Raw genomic sequence first — 19,955 nt, forward strand, 5'->3', positions numbered from 1 at the left:
GGAGATTCTTCAATCCAGTCATTGAAGTTGTATGCTAAATATCATTACTTCTTTGGATGTACTGGATTGGTAGAAGTGGAGGTTTTGTGGCATGCAGTTTATGGCTTGAACTGGGCAAGATTGTTCTCATTCTGTCAGAGTGTGACTCTCTTTAAATATCCAGACATTGTAATTGTACATTGTGGAGGGGACAGTTTGGGCTATGTTATGCCAATGTATTTGCAGGTTGTCCTGAATGACTGCATGAAAAGCCCAATGCAACTGTTTCCTGCTGCAAAAATATTTTTTTTCAGAAATCAATCAGAGGCAAACATGGTTATGTCCAAACATTTTCAGTCCAGAAATAGAAGAATCAAGGAAGCTTGTCAATAAAGCTGTATCTGCTTTTTTATATTCTGCAGGAATGGCATCTTTTGAGAATGACAATATAAGGTGTGATAGTGTCCATTTCTTTTGTGAAGCCAGAGTTCATTTTACTGATGTCAGAAATGCAATCTACTGTACATAAAGGCAAAAAAGGAAAAAAAAGGTGTTTGCTAACAAATCCCCCCAAAAAGGTTACACTGTGCTGGTCTGCGGATGGCACATGCACATCCGGTCTTTAAGGAAGGCTGGCATGGAATGGAGACTGTGGGGATTAACCAATCAGGTTTACTGTGTATGGTGTGCAGGAAGAGAGGATAGCAGGAGTTGTGTTTGCAGGAGTTTTGAGAGCACTGAAAATGGCTTTGGCTATGTATTTCAGGAGGAAGAGTGTATAAACTTTGGGGGATGCTTGAATTCATTGACTGAAGGTGTATGCTGAGCACTGTGGATTGGGTGAAAATCTTGGATTCCATGAACTGGAAATGTCATGGTATGAGTGCAAGAGATGAAGTGGGCGGATGTGCTTCCATTTTGTGAGAATATGGTTCACTTGAAGCATCCGGATATCATAGTTCTTCATTGTGGAGCAAACAGTTTAGGGTTCATCACTGGAATTTCATTACAGTTTGCAATGAAAGAGACATTTGGAAAGTTGATGGAAATGTTTTGAAATTCTAAAATAATGTTTTCTCAGATTGCTCACAGACAAAAGTGGATGCATTCAAACTTATTTTGTCCACAAATGGAAAAATCAAGGTGCAACGTGAATAAAGCTGTGTGTGCTTTTTTGTAAGGTGTTGGCATGACATCTATTCATCATGAGAACATTAAGCTTGATATTGTGCACATTTCTTCGGAGAGATGGAGAACATCTAAATGATGTGGGCAACCAGATTTTTCTGGAAAATGTTCAAAATGCATTGAAGCAGTTTTTGTGAACATAAGAATTATGTGGTGTATAATCTTTGTTAGATTAGTATATAAAACAAAATCATCAAAAATAAAATAAAAAAGACAAAAGTTTCAAGAGCCACCATTTCTATGTAAAAAACAATAACCTTTTTTTGTTCTATATTTTTATTGTGCATTAGTTTAAACATAAAACTTTAAGCACATAAAAACAAAAGAAAACACAACAGATAAATGTAAAATAAAAACAGTTACAATACATTTAATATTTGAAACTCTTAAAAGTCTATTAACATTTTCCCAAATGAGGTGTTCTTAAAAGTTGTTGGATGATTCATGCCATATAGCATAAGCTTCTACAGTAATAATGATGGAGTCTGCACTGAACAGGGTAGCCCAAAATTGATGTTGGGCAACATCCTCAATGTTAGCAACAAACTTACCATACCCTTTTTGATAGCATGGTTTGAGAAAAACACAGTTGGTCAATATATAACGTTCAGTCTCCACTTGGGTATGGCAGAGACAACAGATGCACTTTACTAATGCTATGCTCTTCAGAGATCCAATATGCTCCATAGTAGGAAGGAGATATAGGCATAAGCATATTATGAAATGTTTGAGTGCCATTGTGCAGTGCTTAGTTAGATAAGCACTGCACAATGAGGGCGGAAGCACTAATGAGAATATTTGTTGTGCCTTCTAATCCGCTGCAATTTTTTTTTCTTGATTCAATTAGGCAGGTTTAATTTTAATACATTGATGATGTCCTCTGCTAGATCTCGCTCCTCAAGATGTGACATGACCGTGAACTTTAGTTCATTGATGAAGGTATTGTGATTTTCCAATCCCATTTTTTCCCCAGCAGAGCATTAGAATTTTTGTTTGTGGCCACATTTTTGAAGTAAAGTAAAGTTCTCTGAATAGACCAGCTTGTCAGCAACGAGGTTTGCCCGTATTCGAGTCTAAGGGCCTCAACTGGCACTGACTTGGGGAGATTTATGACTGAGCATAACATTTTTCCCTCTAATCTGTCTAGCTATGTTATCAGTTGAAGTGGTAAACCAGCACGAGCATACAGTATGCCAGTTTGCCAGGTATCAATTAAAATGATTTTCATGCCCTCAACCCAAGACTGGAATTTTCCACGGACCTACACACTGTCCGTGGACTATGCAGGCTGCAAAGGGGCCTGTGACTTTTTTCTCACTTCTGTTTTTTAGCTGGGAAAGGTGGATCCTAAAGGAACCGTTTTTTGTGTTTTTTTTTTTAATAGCTTTTTCGTGTTTTTTTCCAGGAGAGGTTAGGTAAGATGGGGCAGGGAAGGGAGGGGAGGAAGGGTCACCCACCACAGTGACGAAGGGGCAGATGGACAGAGGAAGATATTGGGTGGACCTTAATCAAGGTAGGTGGCAGTGTTTCTCGTGCTTCCTGACTGCAGCCTCGAAAACACTCTGAGATTGCTCCCCCCCTACAGATCAGTGCTTCACAGTACAAACATGGACTGTGACCCTCGAAAGGTAAAGGTCAACTGCATTCTGTATGGCCTGTGAAGCCGCCACACTTATCCTCTGCCCCACATGAGTATCCTTTGTGGTAACAGGAGCAGTTGGAGATGATGGGGTGGGGGATGTTGACTAGAGTGCAACAGTGCATTTCACCTTGCTTGCACGAGATTTTGGGACATTTCCAACAGTCGTGAACATATTCCCACACCCAGGAGGCATTCCGATTACTGGAGATAGTAACTTCCTCCACTTCATTCTCTTCTTCCTCTTGATCCTCATCTTCTGTATCTCTGCACCTGTTCCCCTGTCCAGTCTCTCCAGGTTGTTCAGGTGGTAGTGGTGGTAGGGGTGGCTGGAAAGAAGTGATGGCCATAACAGATGCCACGGTGGTCTGCTATTATTTCTGCTAAACAGATCTGCAAAGCAGTAAAGCAGTTTCTCTCTCCTGGATAACCATATTGAGAATGAGGAAAAGTAATGGGTGGATCCCTTCAGAGTAACCATCCACGGACAGTTGTGTTGTCTGCAGACAACCGAATCACAAATAGGCCTGAAAAGTTGTAAAAAGTTGCCAGATCAATCACGAATGGGTCTGGGAGCCGTTGAAGGATAACATTTCAGCTTGAAACACCATAGATTGGTGGAAAATGCAGTTTGAAACTGTCCATGGCCGCAGACCCCGTTCCCGGACATGCTGTCATGCCGCATGGGTGCGGTCACATGATGGCATTCGGGGACGTCTCTAGTCCTGACGGCCATCCGTGAACACCCATCGGATGGGAATCACAGTGCGCATGTGCCCGGGTGTCCATAGGACAGGCGCTGTGTCTGCGGACTAATTAAAAATGCGTAACACCAAACCGGACATGTCCGCACATTGCACCTGTCCAGTGACACCTCCATTTTGAGTGCCGACACCCGGGACAGTCATATTGTTACATTTGAAGAATTTGATGGGGATGATTGCTGGGACATAGGGGACAGGTGCAAGAAGGACAGTGATAGGGAACATTTGTAATTACATGATTTTTCACATATTGTACAAGTTCTTTAAAATCATTACTTAGTTCATGATGTGATTATGTAAAGTTTGGGATAGGGCTTCTCTTTGTGATTCTTGGGATTGTGTTTAATTAAACTGGGGTGTGGTTTCTTCATGAAAACTATGTACTTTAAGAAAAAAATAAATTATTATTTTAGTTAGGTCTGTACAAATTATAATATTTGTATATATTAAAAGATGTATTGTACACCATTAGAGATGTTATTGTCACTCATTTCTTCTTTTGGGAAGTTCTCCTCTAACCACTCAAGTGTGTTTTCCATTTCTGTCAAAATGAAAAAAACTGTGCTTTTTCTTACATGTTTACATAATAAATGCTAATAATAAAGAAAGAAATACAGTGTACTTACTGTTTGGTGAGATATTGATTTAGAATAAGTCCTTGCTGTATGTCAGTCGCTGTGAACAGGTGTGTTGAAGTGATAATGTGAGGTGTACACTTATGGTTTATGCTTGGTGAATTCCATTATATTGAGAGTTATAAATAACAAATAATGTGTACATTTTCAAGCGATCATTTATACAAAAAGGTAAATTTGGGTGCAGTAAATATAAGTAACGTTTCTGTATGTATATGTGTTTGTTTGTTCATAGGTAAAACATTTTCTGTTCTCCCCTGTGCTTCAGAGCTTTGTGAATGCTACATTCTGTCCGCAGACTACCGTGCTGGCGTGGACTCTACAGCTGCTACATTGGGGGTGATTATAATGTAAGGGACTTGTAGCAGATTGAGGGTGCATTAGTAAAAACCTATGAAATTCAATGGCGTTTCAGGGATGTTAAGGTTAGAACTTTATGCAACAAAACCCCTGAAATGAGGCTAAAGCCACCTTAAATTTGCACGCCATGTTGCACAGGCTATAACCACAATGATGACATCACAGATCACATCACTGATGACTTCACGAATTACATGTTTTAGGAGAACACTGATAACATAAAAAATGGCATCACTGATGACATCACTGGTGACAACACTAATTATATTGTATATAACAGATTACATCAATAATGGCATGAAACACAACATGATTAATAAGTTAGCTCATAAAAACGTTGATTTTCTTAATAACAATTTAGGCCATGGTCTTGGCCATAGCAAAGGCTGTGGTCACTGGCATTCATCAGGCACCATTGCTAGTGGTCAGTTAGTGTTGCAGTTTACCAATGTGCATGGTCAAACGCCATGCCTAGTGACCCGTCACTGCTTTAAAATATACAGTGGACAATGTTCAAAGCTCTAGTCAGTGGCCATAGCTAAAGGCCCATTCATATGTTAGAATATACAGTTGGCATGACCGAAGGCCATAGATATGGGCTTGTTAGTGTTGTATAATACACAGTGGGCACGTCCGAAGTCCATCGCTTATAGCATGTTAGTCTTTTAAAACATACAGTGGACATGGCCAAAAGATATACAAACTGCTGATAGTCAAAGGCCATAGCTAGTGGCCATTTATATATTAAAATACATAGTGGGCACAGCCAAAGATTGTGTCCACTAGCCAGTATTGTGCTAAAGGCTATGGCTGGTGTCTGATTAGTGTATATAATATAGAGTGGACACATCTGAAAGCTGTAGCCACTGATGAAGGCCAAAGTCTAGGGTTGTTGGCCTGTTAGTGTTTTTAAATATACAGTGCACATGTGTGAAGACTGTGACCTGTGTCCATGACTAAAGGCCATGATTAGTACCCATTAATGTGCTAACATATATATGGACATGCACAATGACCATGGCTGAAGGCCATCTTTAATGCCGGTTACTGTTGTGATGTAATAACTGATGTCATCAGTGTTGTGATCTGTGAAGTCAACATTGTGGTCATAAACTGCGCAATAGGGGGCGAGAAGTTAAGTTGGCTTTAGCTGAATATGAATAAATGTATTCAGTGAACAAAACTTTGTTAAAGGGACGTTATGGTTAAGTTTCACTAATAAAAACCTATGTAATTCAGTGAAAAATCTCTGTGGAAAGGATTTATGGTTACAAGTTGTTAGGCATAATTATATGCAGTACCCTTTGGGAACACCACATACAAATAGGACTACAAGTGACAGTACAAATCCACCTTTGGTACAAGCCTGTACTACACAGTAAAGTGGTAGCGATGGCTGAGTAGCCAGACTTATCTCAAGAGCAAGTGAGCAGTATCAATAGTTACACAAAGGACAGCAATTACTATTATTCAAACAAACACTAACTCAAGGTTTCTGAGTAAAAGAATATACATTTATTTACACATCAGTTGTATAACATTTCACTAAAGTAAAGCAGTTCAAACATCACACTCTTAATACACCACACCACTCCCAATAGTTTCCAAACAAGTTAAGCTCACAAACTGAAGTGGGAGCAAAATGGTACTCTAGAAATTTAAAAAGGGAGGGAAAGACAAAGTTAGGCAGAAATTGAGCAGCACCAACAGGTAACTAAGCAATGCAATCTAGAAAGAGGAACTACAGAGATGGAATCAAATCAAAAAGGCTTAGGGCCAAAGTCAATCGGAGAAAAGTATTTTGCTCAAGATCACACAGTTCAGGGTAGTTTGCGGTTAAGTCTTTGCCAAGAGTTCCTGATGAAGTTGGTCAGCAGAAAAGTTAGTTTAAAGAGTAGAGAAGGAGAAAGATTTCAAACACTTTCCCCGTGGCTGGACGAAACAAACAACCGGATTTGCACAGTACCTTTAAATGGAGAAGAAGCAGTAGCTGAGGCGGACGTTTCTGGCAGTTCCTGCAGGCTCACGATTCCTGAAGCGACTGTCGGACTGACATGAGTAGGAAGAGTGGAGGGTCCTGCACTGCCCAGGGAAGAAACCAGCAGCAGAGAAAAGCAGCAAATAAAAGGTGCACTCCTTAAAAGCCAAGCAGGGTCCGACCTTCCTGGCTTTCCGGCCCACTGTAGTTCTGTACAGCAAATTCGACCGACCCTGGCTTGCAGTTTGGGTGAACTGGTTGGTCCCACCAGCTCAGGGGAAGATGATTCCTGGAGGATCTTCTCTGTCATTGGAGTTTGAAGTTTCGGACCTGTAGCAGGGCTTCACTGGGTGGTTCAGTCGTGGTAGGGGTCCTCTTCCATCAGCTCCTCGACGGTTCTTTAGTTCCAGTGGCGACACTGCCTTTCCAGACCCAGAGACCTGCTTTTTATGCAGTTCCCCCATTCACACAGCCTGGCTGTCAATCACACAGCAGGATGGCTGTCCTGGCAGGACAGTCACCTAGCCAATCAACCAGGAGTGTGACTTGGGTTACCAAGGGAACTCATGGCAGGGGTCCTAAAACCCCTCCCTCACATCCTGCCTACCCAGACTTTCAGGCGCCTAAGAAGGGCTTCTGTGTAGCAGCCTGCAAAGAAACGGTGAACAAAGGAGCCAAACCTGGTTTGGCACGCAGAGAAAAACACGAGAAAGACATTTTCAAAAAGAAATGGTGAATAAACCCAGCTGGAACCATAAAAAATGTATATGGTTTAGCGGGTTTAAGTTCGAGGCTACCAAGATGGCCTAAAACAATACCAAGGTTATTTAAGATAACCGCGGTAGGAAAAGGGTAGTTACCACTGCCACCAGCCAAGTCTTGATGAAAAGGAAGCAAAACAATGCTCCAAGAGAAACAGACAAAAAAGGATAAGTATTAACCCTTTCCAGTACTCCATGTAAGATGGTTTGTACTGGGTCTGTGGATTTAAAAAGACTAATAAAGTCAATGGCAACGTTCCATGTTCTGGGAGACAGTAGTCAGTCCCAGAAAATGGAGTCTGAGTTGGGAGGTCTAAAAGACAACCCTGTGTCACTGCACTGAAGGTGCTGTGTAACACACAGTAAAAAGATGATGCCTGTGGAGTAGGTGAGGCTCCACAGTATGGGAACACAAAAATGTTAAACACACACAGCAAAACACCTGTAAGAGTAGGAAAAAAAAGACTCAGACTCTTACTAGGTGAAAAAAATAAATCCTAGAAATACAGCAAAGCTGCTAAGGGACTCAGTAGGTAAGGAAAATTAACCATTCTGGAGAATGTTCCCTATCACTTGCCCCTCCATTCCCAGACTAAAGGACAGTTGCTTAAATTCATCCTAGAGAGACCATCAGCATTTTGGTGGTGACCTCCTGCTCTGTGCTCAATGGTGAAATCAAACCCTTGCAGGCAGATTGACCATCTCAGAAGTTTTGGGTTTTCCCCTTTCATTTGCATTAAGCATCTCAAGGGTTGGTGGTCAGTCTGAATCACAAAAGTATATCTATACAAGTATGGTCTAAACTTCTTCAGAGACCACACAATGGCAAAACATTCACGCTCTATGGTTGCCCACCTTGTTTCTGGTTCCTTTAGTTTCCTACTGATGAAGCAAATGGGGTGCTCCCTACCTTTCTCATCCAGTTGACTAAGGACTGCACCTATACCTGTTTGGAGGCATCTGTCTGCACAATGAAGGGTTGGTGATAATCAGGAGCTCTTAGGACTGGAGCTTGACAAAGGGCTTTCTTCAGGTTTTCAAAGGCTTGAGTTTGGAGAGGAGATTACATTCAAGGGAGAAGCTATGGTCCCATAGTTCTCTATGAAGTTCCCGTAGTGCCCAGTGAGAGCTAGGAAATCTCTCACTTGGTTTTGAGTAGTAGGGGTGGCCCAGTTTTGTAAAGCTTGTACTTTGCTAGGCAATGGCCTTATTTCACCTCCTCCTACCTCATGACCACTTTGCTCTGACCAATTTGACATTTGCTTGCCTTTATGGTCTGATGGGCCTGCTCAAGAGCCTGCAAAACATATCCTAAGTGATCAATATGTTCTTTCCATGTAGGGTTGAACACTGCAATGTCATCCAAGCATGCCATGCAGAAGTCCTCCATCCCATCATTCAGAACTTGATAGACCATCCTCTGGAATGTAGCAGGTGCATTCTTTAATCCAAAAGGCATAACCTTAAACTGGTAGAGGACTGCTGGGGTTGAGAATGCAGCTTTCTCCTTGTCATGGTCTGTCAGGGCTATTTGCCAATAGCCTGACATCAGATCAAATGTACTGAGGTACTTGGCTGAACCAAGTCAATCCACCAGCTCATCTGTCCTTGGCAAAGGATGGGCATCAGTTTTAGTGACTGCATTTAGAGCTCTATAGTCCACACAGAATCTCAACTCCTTGGATCCTGCCTTTTGTACTAGAACAACTGGACTAGACCAGGGACTTGTAGAGGGCTCTATAACCTCGAGATCAAGCATCTTGTTGACCTCTCCTTTGATGTGGGATCTCACATGTTCTGACATTCTGTAACCTCTGCTTTTCACAGGAAGACAGTCACCAGTGAGAATATCATGCTGGCCCCAAGGGGTGAAGCCTGGTGAAAGTGAAAACAGGGAGGCAAACTGATTTAACAGAATGTTGCACTCCTCCTGTTGTTCGGATGTCAGTTGACTCCTTCTATTTTCTCATCCAAAGGTTGGCCTCTGAGGAGGTCAGGTAGAGGTTCACTCTCCTCCTCTTGACCTGAAGCTAGAAGCAAAGCTCCCACTTCTGGTCTCGAGACATATGACTTCAAACGGTTGGTGTGAAAGACTCTGAGAGCCTCCTCAGGTCTGCCTAAATCCACCAAATAGTTCACCTCTCCAAATTTTCCCACAACCTTGAAGGGTCCTATCCATTTGTCCTGCAAGGCTGTCTGCCTTGTTGGCACCATAACTAATACAAGCTGGTCTTGAATAAACTCAACCAGGCTGGCCTTCTAGTCATGTCAATGTTTGACCAGAGCCTGACCTAATTTTAACTTATCACTAGCTTCTGCCATCACGTGTGACATTCTATTCCGGAGACCTATCACATAGTAAGTCACTCTGACTGGTTTGGGGGAAGAAGCACTCTCCAACCCCTCCTTAATCAGGGCCAATGGCCCTCTAACTGGATGGCCATAGAGAAGTTTGAAGGGACTGTAACCCACTCCCTCATGAGGGACTTCTCGCTAAGCAAATTTGAATGCATGGAGTAGAAGGTCCCACTTTCTTTTATGGGATTCCTCTAAAGCACCTATCATGCTCTTCATAGTATGATTAAATCTCTCTACCAGTCCATTTGTCTGTGGAGGGTAGGGTGTAAAGAACTTGTAATTGACACCACAGTTTTTCCACATGGCTTTCATGTTGTGGGACATAAAATTGGGTCACCAGTCGGGTATCACTTCCTTAGGAAACCCTTCTCTGGTAAAAATACCAAGTAGAGCCTTAGCCACAGCCTGAGCCGTAACAGTTCTCATAGGTATGGTGTCTGGGTATCTTGTAGCATGGTCTACTACAACCAGGATAAACCTGTTCCTTGAAGATGTGGGAGGGTCAAGGGGACCAACAATGTCAATGCCCACCCTCTCAAAAGGAACTCCCACCACTGGGAGAGGCACCAGGGGTGCCACATTCTTGGCTCCACTCTTGCCAGAGGTTTGGCAAGTGTGACAGCTCCTACAGAATTTGTCAACCCCTGAACCCATTTTAGGCCTTTAGAAGTATAAGGAGAGCCTTTTCTTGGTCTTTTTTAAACTCAATTGACCAGCTAAAGGTATCTCATGGGCCAACTTAGAAACTGGAGTCTGTTGGCAAGGGGCACTACAATTCTTTTGCAGTCCCCATGGATAGACTAAGTCGGTTAATTGTAGAAGAGGCCATCTTCCCAGCTTAACCTATGCTTTCCAACTTCTTGCCCATCAAGTTGGTTGGCACCCTGTTGTCGAAGACGCTCGAGAGTAGGACACTCTATTTGTCCTCTGCTGAAGTCTGCCCTGTTAGGTCCACCTTCTGCCAGTAAAGACTGCAGTTCAGGATGGTCAACAGGGTCAAGATCTCCAACCAAAACAGTGTCTTCTTCCAGATCTGATTCTTCAGAAACTGGCTCAATCACACAAGGTTGCACCTCACACTCTGCCTCAGCAGGTGGGGGGATCACAGGTGTGATCTTGGACAATCTTTGGGATGTCCTTGTTGGTAGCACAGGGGTGCTGTCTGACTTTTTCCTGAAGGTCTTGGGTTTCCCCTTTGCCTCATTCTTTCTAGAAATAGCAGTGAGCAATTCCTGTGGAGTGGGAGTAATAGTTTCCTCTATCAACTCCTTTGGAGGGCCTCTCAAGGTCCTCTCCTTTGCAGGCCTAGTGAGCTCCTGTCTCCTCTTACTGGGAGGCCTGGGGTGCTGGACACAACTCCAAGAGTTTTTAGGTCATTACCCAACAGGACTCTCCGAGGCACTTTACTCTGCACACTAACAGGTATTTTGACAGTCATATCATTACACTGGATGAGAGCTGGTAACTGGGGAAGCATTTGCACAGGGCCTCCAGCTAACCTGGTGAGGCGTTTGGGTGCCTTAGCAACATCCTCCACCTTGAAAAATGATTCATCCACCACAGTTATGCTGGCTCCACTGTGTCTGATGGCAGGAGTCTCCTGGCCATTCACAAGAACACTATCTTTATAATATTCTTTAGTATTATCTGGGGTGGAATTATAGACATCTAAATTCTGTTGTTCCCACAAGCCCAGGGACACTAAAGAAACACTAGCTGAGACTTTCATGGGTTAATCAGCCAGTAGGTAAAAGTGTCCACTTGCCATAGGTACTTCTTCCTCTGGGGAGAAGGCTAAGAAGACAGTGTGGACCCCTGAAGGTTTACCCTTACATCTGGGATCCCCTTTCACATGGTCAGTTGACCCATAAACATAACATTTCCCAAATGTCTTGATGAATGGGGGGTTTGTTCTGACCACTAGCCTGATTCGGTTTCCCTTGTGGTTTACCCTTATGTTGCTGTTTATTGCCCTCTTTTGGATTGGAGGTATTAGAATTCTCCTTGTTATCTTTCTTCGGCTGCTTTCCCTCATCCTTCTTCTGAGTTGCCCCAGAATTCTTGTGAGTAGCCCTGTTGGCAACCCACAAGTCAGCAGCCTTAGCTAACTTCTTTGGATCTATCTCCTTAGAATCAGCCAAGTGTTGTCTGTGCTCAGGAGAGCAGGCATCATAAATTGACTCCAACATAACATGATTTCTCATACCTTCATAAGTGTTCACTCTGTAACCCTTAACCCAACCATCTAGGTTTTTCAAACATTCACATAGCCCAAGGGGTACCATTATGCTGTTTAAGGGTCCTAAACCTCTTAAGGTACTGGGAAGGGGTCTTCCCAAATCTAGCAATCAAAACTAGCATCACACACTCATAATCCATTCTATCCACCTCCCCCAACTCCATCACAATATCAGATGCAACAGTGGGCAGCCTAGAGAAGAGCCAGGGAAGCAACTGATTCCCCGTAAGACCTTGAATCCCATGGTTATAGTCAAACATTGCCAACCAATCCAAAATATCAAGCTTAACCTCATACATACCAACAATTTATTTAGGCATATGGGGTCTCTTAGGACTGGAAGACCTAGAAGACTCTGGTAGAGAAGCATTTTCAAGAGATAACCTTTTAATTTCTAGTTCATGATTCAACTCCATTTCTCTGAGTTTAAGTTCTTGGTGTTTTTTTTCAGTTTGAGCATTTAAACGTTTGAATTCCAAATTAAGCCTCATCTTGTCTAGAGCAATGAATTCAGGACTGACTTGAAGTAGGAAGACTGGAGGGTCCTGCGCTGCCCAGGGAAGAAACCAGCAGCAGAGCAAAGCAGCGAATAAAAGGTGCGCTCCTTAAAACCCAAGCAGGGTCTGACCTTGCTGGCTATCCGGCCAAATGTATCTCTGTACAGCAAATTCGACCAGAGGAAGGAGTCCTGGCTTGCAGTTTGGGTGAACTGGTTGGTCCCAGCGGCTCAGGGGAAAAAGATTCCTGGAGGATCTTCTCTGTGTTTGGAGTTTGAAGATTCAGACCTGCAGCAGGGCTACACCGAGTGGTTCAGTCATGGTAGGGGTCCTCGTCCATCAGCTCCTCATCGGTTCTTTCATTCCAGTGGCGACTCTGCCTTTCCAGACCCAGAGACCCGCTTTTTATGCAGTTTTCCTCCATTCACACAGCCTGGCGCCAATCACACAGCAGGGTGGCTGTCCTGGCAGGACAGTCACCTAGCCAATCAAACAGGAGTGCGAATTGGGTTGACAAGGAAACCCATGGTAGGGGTCCTAAAGCCCCTCCCTCACATCCTGCCTACCCAGACTTTCAGGCGCCTAAGGAGGGCTTCTGTGTAGAAGCACGCGAAGAGACGGTGAACAAAGGAACCAAACCTGGTTTGGCACACAGAGAAAAACACGAGAAAGACATTTTCAAAAAGAAATGGCAAATAAACCCAGCCGGAACTGTATACCAAGATAGCCTAAAACAATACCACGGTTATTTAAGATAACCGCGGTAACACAAATAGTGTAGTTACCACTGCCACCAGCCAAGTCTTGATGAAAAGGGAGCAAAACAATGCTGCAAGATAAACAGACAAAAAGGGATAAGTATTAAACCTTTCCAGTACTCCATGTAAGATGGTTTGTACTGGGTCTGTAGATTTAAAAAGACTAATAAAGTCAATGGCAACTTTACATCATCTGGGAGACATTAGTCAGTCCCAGAAAATGGAGTCTGAGTTGGGAAGTCTAAAAGACAACCCTTTGTCATTGCACTGAAGGTGTTGTGTAACACACAGTAAAAAGATTATGCCTGTGGAGTATGATATGATATGATCTGATGTGATATGATATGGCATTTATAACGGGCCTATACAGAAGTGTTTCAAGGCGCGACGAGTCATGAGAGGGGGAACAAGGGAGGACAGACAATGATCCTACTAGGCCAGGTGTCATTCAGATCACGCAAGTGCATGGGAAGGGGAAGGAGGAGAAGTGCGAGGGAGAAGGGGGAGAGGACAGTGCAGCACATGGGATGAGAACCAAACAAAATAAATAAATAAATAAATAAAGATATATAGTGTGTAAAGGTACGGCCCACAGGTGGCAAGTGCAAGGAAAGTGCAGCCATCAGTTTTCAAGTGCTGGTGGTGGGACTGTAGGGATACAGAACCAGTCCCCAAGTTCCGGGAAAGCCGGGAAGGCAGTGCAGGAGTGTGACTGGCAGGGGATGGGACCTGGGCCCGAGATCAGAGGGTGACCAGGTAACCAGTGCAAATTCAGTGTCAGCCAGGAAGTCAGCAAGGGAGAGGAGGAGAAAACGCAGAAGGAAAGAGAAAGGTTTTGAGGTGCTTCCGGAAGAGGATTCTCCACAAATTTCAGGGAAGCAGGGAGGCTGTTCCAGAGGGAGGGATCAGCCGAAGAAAGAGATCTACCACCAACTCATTGCTTGGAGAAGCGACTGACTCTGAGGGAGATTGAGGATAGATGAGCGAAGAGCTTGAGAGGGAAGGTGTTTAGGGAGAGAGAGTGAAGGTATTGAGGCCCCAGGCCCCAGAAGGCCTTATGGATGATGCAGAGGGTTTTGAACTTAATCCTCGCAGCCACTGGGAGCCAGTGCAGAGATTTCAGTCCTGGAGAGATACGATCCCTGGGCTTGAGGCCAAGGACAAGTCTTGCGGTCCTGCTCTGGATAAGTTGCAGAGGGAGGAGATTAGAAGCAGGCAGATTTAGAAAGAGGCTGTTGCAATAGGCCAGCTTAGAGAGAATCAAGGCTCTGGAGACAGTGAGCTTTTGTGGGAAGGAGAGGAAAGGAAGTATACCTCTGAGGACTAGCAGCTGGTAGTGTGACTTCTTAGAGACATCAGAGATGTGAGGATAGAATGAGAGTGTAGAGTTGAAGATGATGCCGATGTTTTTAGCCTTGTTTCCAGGAGGCGGGGTGAGGCTCCACAGTCTATGAACACAAAAATGTTAAACACACACAGCAAAACACCTGTAAGAGTAGGAAAAAAGACTCACACTCTTACCAGGTGAAAAAGATAAATCCTAGAAATCCAGCAAAGCTGCTGAGGGACTCAGTAGGTAAGGGAAATTAGCCATTCTGGAGAATTCTCCCTAATATAAGTAAAACCGAAAAAGCCCTTGAAATTCGGCAGTTATGGTAAACTAAGCAACCATAACTCATGCCACCTCCATGCACTGCTAGGACTAACACCCAGGACATGAAAGATTACATCACAAACACAATCACAAATTGAAACGCACCATTAAATCAGTATAAATATGGCGCCTTCACAGGACTTGAAGCCTGCTTCTTGTTCCACTGTTCCACTTTTCCCAGTACTTGTGGATAATACAAACAGTAAGTAGTAAGAGACTTTCTCTTAACTATCCCACCAAGTGTGTATTACATAACTGTGAGAATAATCCCTTGTGGAATGCCCTGACTCACCACTATGTATACAGTTTGAAATTAATGGTCCAATGGGATTGACTACGGCAATGTAATGATAGATGATATCACAACAAGAGTCAGTCACCAACTGAAGCGCACTGCGCAAGTAGCATTAACTTGGGGCCCACGTTGTTACAGACACATGCCCAAGAGGGAAGCCGCCGAAGGAACCACATGAGGCAAACCTCAGGAAGTTGGATACTGCAAATCTTTTTAAGGTAAACTATAATCAATGCGCAATGCAATTAGACAATAGATGGGATTAACTCTGGGGATATTAGATAACTAGAGATAAAAAGATATAGAACATGCACATATAGAGTTTATGGTCAATTGATTATAATTGGTATCTTTGATAAATTAGACAGGTACAACTAATGCGACTAATTACTACTAATTATGCATATAAAATGAATGTTCAGCTCATCCTAACAAGGAAACCCTGTTAAGATTCAAACCCGACAATTACTTAAATTACGCAAACCCTGTAGCACTAGCAGCAATCATGCAAATGTGATAACGAATCATACTGTCCAACTACAGAAGAGTTTAAATTAACCCTGACCATAAAATCCCTTTACATTACACAGCCATTCCAAGAGATAAGGGAGTTACCATTAGAATAATCTGAAGCTAGGGCCAGGGTAGGGAGAAGACTTGAGAGGTGTGAGTTGATTATTATACACGTTCTTCAAGCTACAATCATTCTTAGGGATATTAGGCCAAGTTCAAAGCTAATTATTTGAACAGGAAGGTTCTTTGGAAGGGACAGTACTTTTTTCCAATAGAGCCCTTCTAAAGGATACCAGGTTGGGTGGAATTCAAGGAATTTAGCTTGAGCTCCATAGGTAACAATAGGTACTGTTTTCTGTTTGTAAAAATGTATTACTGGGATACAGAAACATTTACCATATTTAGGATTTAAGATAGTAGCTTGAGCTGCCATAGTCTGCATCCTATGTTTAGTTTCTAGTTTATATGGAAGATCAAACTTATTGGAATTAATTTTCTGACCTAAATTTTTATATACTTTTACAATGTGAAGTTTCTGATTATTTATTCTCCAATGAAAACGATGTCTCACAGTAGATTTTGAAGACAAAAGTATTACAATATTGGTTTCCCGATGTTAATGTTCAATGAATTAGCCTGTGCATATTGTTCTAAAGCACAGAGCTTTCATTGAAGTCCAATTCGGGTTTTCTCTAACAAGACTAAATCGTCTGCATAGAGCAGCCTAGATATAAATGTCTTTCCAATTTTCAGAGGAAATGATCGAGAAGCGTCCAAGTAGATGAGTGAATCTTTAATAAAAATGTTAGTACAACTGCTAAAATACACCCTTGTTTAAGTCCTCAAAATGTAGGAAGAGGTTGGGATAAAAAGCATTCATGATTTAATTTTACATGAATCGAAGAACCAGAGTAATATTGGAATAATAAATTAAGAAGAAAAGGGGGAAACATGCTCTTGAAAGTTTTTGCCATAACAGGTCTCTTGGAACCAAATCAAATGCCTGTTTAAAATCTATAAAGGCTAAATAAACTGTCTGTCCCGTTTTCATAATGCACTTCTTACTGACTAAGAGGATTCATAAATTAACAGATGTTCCCAAACCAGGTACAAAGCCAGATTAATGAATATCAAATTTGACAGCATTAGTAAGCTATTTAAGAAGTGTTTTAAAATGAACTGTGAAAACATCTTACCAGGAATATCAAGAAGGGCTATTAGATGGCAGTAAATTGGATCAAGCCTATTTCCCTTCTTGCACATATGGATAATTATTAAAAGTTTCCAAGATGAAGAACTACAACCTCTAATAAACAATTGACAAAAGATCAAGCAAAAAATAGATGCCCATAAATAAGTGTCAGATTTAACATTATATTAGTGATGTCATCGGGGTAAGGCACTCGTGAATGGGACAGTTTCTTAATTTCAAGAAGAACATCATCATAATGAACATTTAAATGGTACAGATCACTATTAAGCAATTGGGGGGTAAAAGACAGAGGCGACACCGGGAAAAAAGGGTACCGAAATGGTGGATCCACATTTGTTCATTGATTGAATTAATCAAAAAAGAAGAGGTGGTGTCACTGAGGTCAGACCTCAGGAGTGACCACATCGGGGTACTTGATTTAGAAGCTTATTACTTAGCTATCCTACTGGAGTTTTCTAATATTTCGCTGTTTATACCAGTTTCTATATTTGGTTTTGATAACTTTTAACATAGAAAATGCATTTAGATGATTATTAAGAATGCCATTTCTTTGTTCCGTTCTAAAGACAGTGTTCCTCTTTTTCACTTCCTGATAATACGTATGCTTATGAAGAAAGCACGTTCGAATACCTGGATACGATTTTTCAATAAAAAGATTCAGTACTGAAGTATAGGAGAGGTAGGCCTGTGAATAAAAATGATGAGCGACTGTGGCTAAGCGATCTATAAAGGAATAAGGTTTTGGCTTTGAACATTTTAGCCTATTCTGACCTCGCTCAAGAATGATCTTGTGGCTACAGTAATCAGAGTTAGAGTAACAATATTATGATCCCTCGTGCGAGTTGGAACTATAACAAAGTGTTCCATGATATTCATTGAGCATTGTGAAATAAATATATAATCATCTGTGGCAACTAAAGCAGCACAATGCCAAGGTGGTTGTGGAGGGATGTCACCATTTATGGCACCGTTGAGCATGATAAAGGCCCTGATACCCATAAGATTCATCCAGCGTTTAGCTCGAGAAGAAAGGAGAGTGTACGGAATAATAAGACATTTTATATTGAGATCTCCAGCTAGCAGAATCGTCTCAATAATGTCATCGCTCATGCTTATGTCTAGCATGTTTCCTACAAGAGTAATAAAATAATCATCAGTAATCACATGAGGATTCCAATAAAGATTTCACAAGGCTATGTTATTTTAGATGTATTGTTAGTGTTAACAAAACAGAGCTTGGTTAACTGAATAAAAGGATGTGGAGATGAGATGCCCAAAGGACCAAAGAATAACCAGCATCAACTTTTATTGCTGCTAAAAGGCCAGCCAATGGTCATCCTTTTGGACGTTTAATAGCTGGAAACCAGAAAATGTCTCTATCCGGCCAGATTGATTGATCAATTAACCATGTTTCTTGGCAAGAAGTGAATCATGAGTTACGACAGAGTAAGGATCAGCAGTAGAGAAGAGATGCTTAAAACCTCTGGTATTCCAAGCGGCCATTGAAAACATAGAGGAGTTTTTGTTCTCTTAGCACTAATGTGTATAACATTTATCACTGCCATTTGTGGCTTCTTGCAGCCATGACCATTTTGGTTCATGAATGGTTTGCTCAGTATCACAAATTGCTACTTTTCTAGAGAGTTGGCCTTGGTTACCATAACAGACAAAGAGTAGTAGTACAAAGAGAGAGGTTGTTTTTGTTTTGAGAATCGGTTGCTCCATTTGAGATGTGAAGACAGAAGTAGAGACATTATTTTCCTGATAAGGAACTGTGCCTCTTGACACAGTTTTATGAGAATATATTTCCTTGGTTGTTTATAATCTGAAACCTCTCTGCTTAAGATGATCTTTAGCATCCAATACAAGATTTTTTACAATTTGGGAAGAAATTATTAATTTTACTTTTTCACATCGATGGTAATTCATAAATGGAACGTATTCAGGGGCTGATTCATGGAATTATGTGTGCCAAAAAAGAAGGCTTTGTGTGCTGTTCTGCCCGCGAATCCCTGTTTCACAAATGGGGATTTGCAAGCAGAATGGCGCACAAAGCCCGTTTTTCGGCGCACATAATTCCATGAATCAGCCCCTCAATGTCTCGCGATTGAATATCTTTGAGGGGATGGCTTTGAAAACGGTTAAAATTGTGGTCCTATTTGGATATGGATCATACCTTTGCCTATCCTTCATTATCAACAATAGGCAATCTAGAGGAGCTGAGGTAATTGGATTCACATATCGAAATTGCAGCGGGACGCAATCAGTTTCATAGCAGGCTTTGGAATAGTCTGTTTTAGAAAAAGAGCTTCCCGATTTAAACTGTTGTTGATCAATTCTCTGACTTCAGTTTCTCTCATAGGTAGGTTTTGGTAAAGATGTTTGGGGTGGAGAACAAGAGTCTGAGGAACTGGGGAGTTGATGTTTGTTACCAGCCAATGATGTGTAGTTAGTATCTGTGGCTAAGGCAAATCAACTTTTTTGCTCAAGAGTAAGAATATCAATATCTCTCGGAGAGACTCCCTCATCTTCAACTATGTTATGATTATTAGATTGCAAAGCTAGGGTGTTATTTGGTATTGGCAAAGAACCTATTGGCGCATTAGGGGGAGATGAAATGGCCTGAGAAAAGACAGAGTATGCTGATAGATTCATTAAATCTGCATCATCCAAGGATATGGCCAGCCTGTTGTTCAATTCAATCAGGACGGGAGCAGGATGTTTAGCAAAGGTGAATTCACAAGTGACTGGGGGTCCGTATTAATAAATGTACCTTCGCGTTTTGATGCTTGATTAGAGGGCTTTCCCTGAACACCAGATGAAATGAAACTGTTGCCCTCCTTCATGGAGTAGTTAGGGAGACTATACATTTTCTAGAAAGGTTTGTTACAAATCTAGGTGGCCCTGATTGATTCTTAGATTTTTTATTTTTGTTATCGTTTTTATTTCTAGGATTAATAACAGTATTTAAACTGTTTGTTTTGTCCTTCTTCCGCCGTTTTTTTGGTCTCGAAAATTTCAAAAACTGGTTCACTAAGTATGACCGGGTCTGCAGTGGAAAAGCTAATTGGTTCATGTGCAGAAATCATATGAATTTCATTGATGATTAGATTATCGTTTGAGC

General features: G+C 41.9%; 1 protein-coding gene across 2 annotated transcripts in view; it reads right to left on the reverse strand.

Moving 5' to 3' along the window:
• Positions 1-19,955, reverse strand: part of LOC138514286 (vomeronasal type-2 receptor 26-like) — a 613,935-nt gene that overhangs the window by 399,786 nt on the left and 194,194 nt on the right. The gene's annotated exons all lie outside the window — the stretch shown is intronic.

The sequence above is a fragment of the Ambystoma mexicanum genome, chromosome 12, assembly GCF_040938575.1.
Source record: "Ambystoma mexicanum isolate Mex_15411 chromosome 12, UKY_AmexF1_1, whole genome shotgun sequence".
NCBI lineage: Eukaryota > Metazoa > Chordata > Amphibia > Caudata > Ambystomatidae > Ambystoma > Ambystoma mexicanum.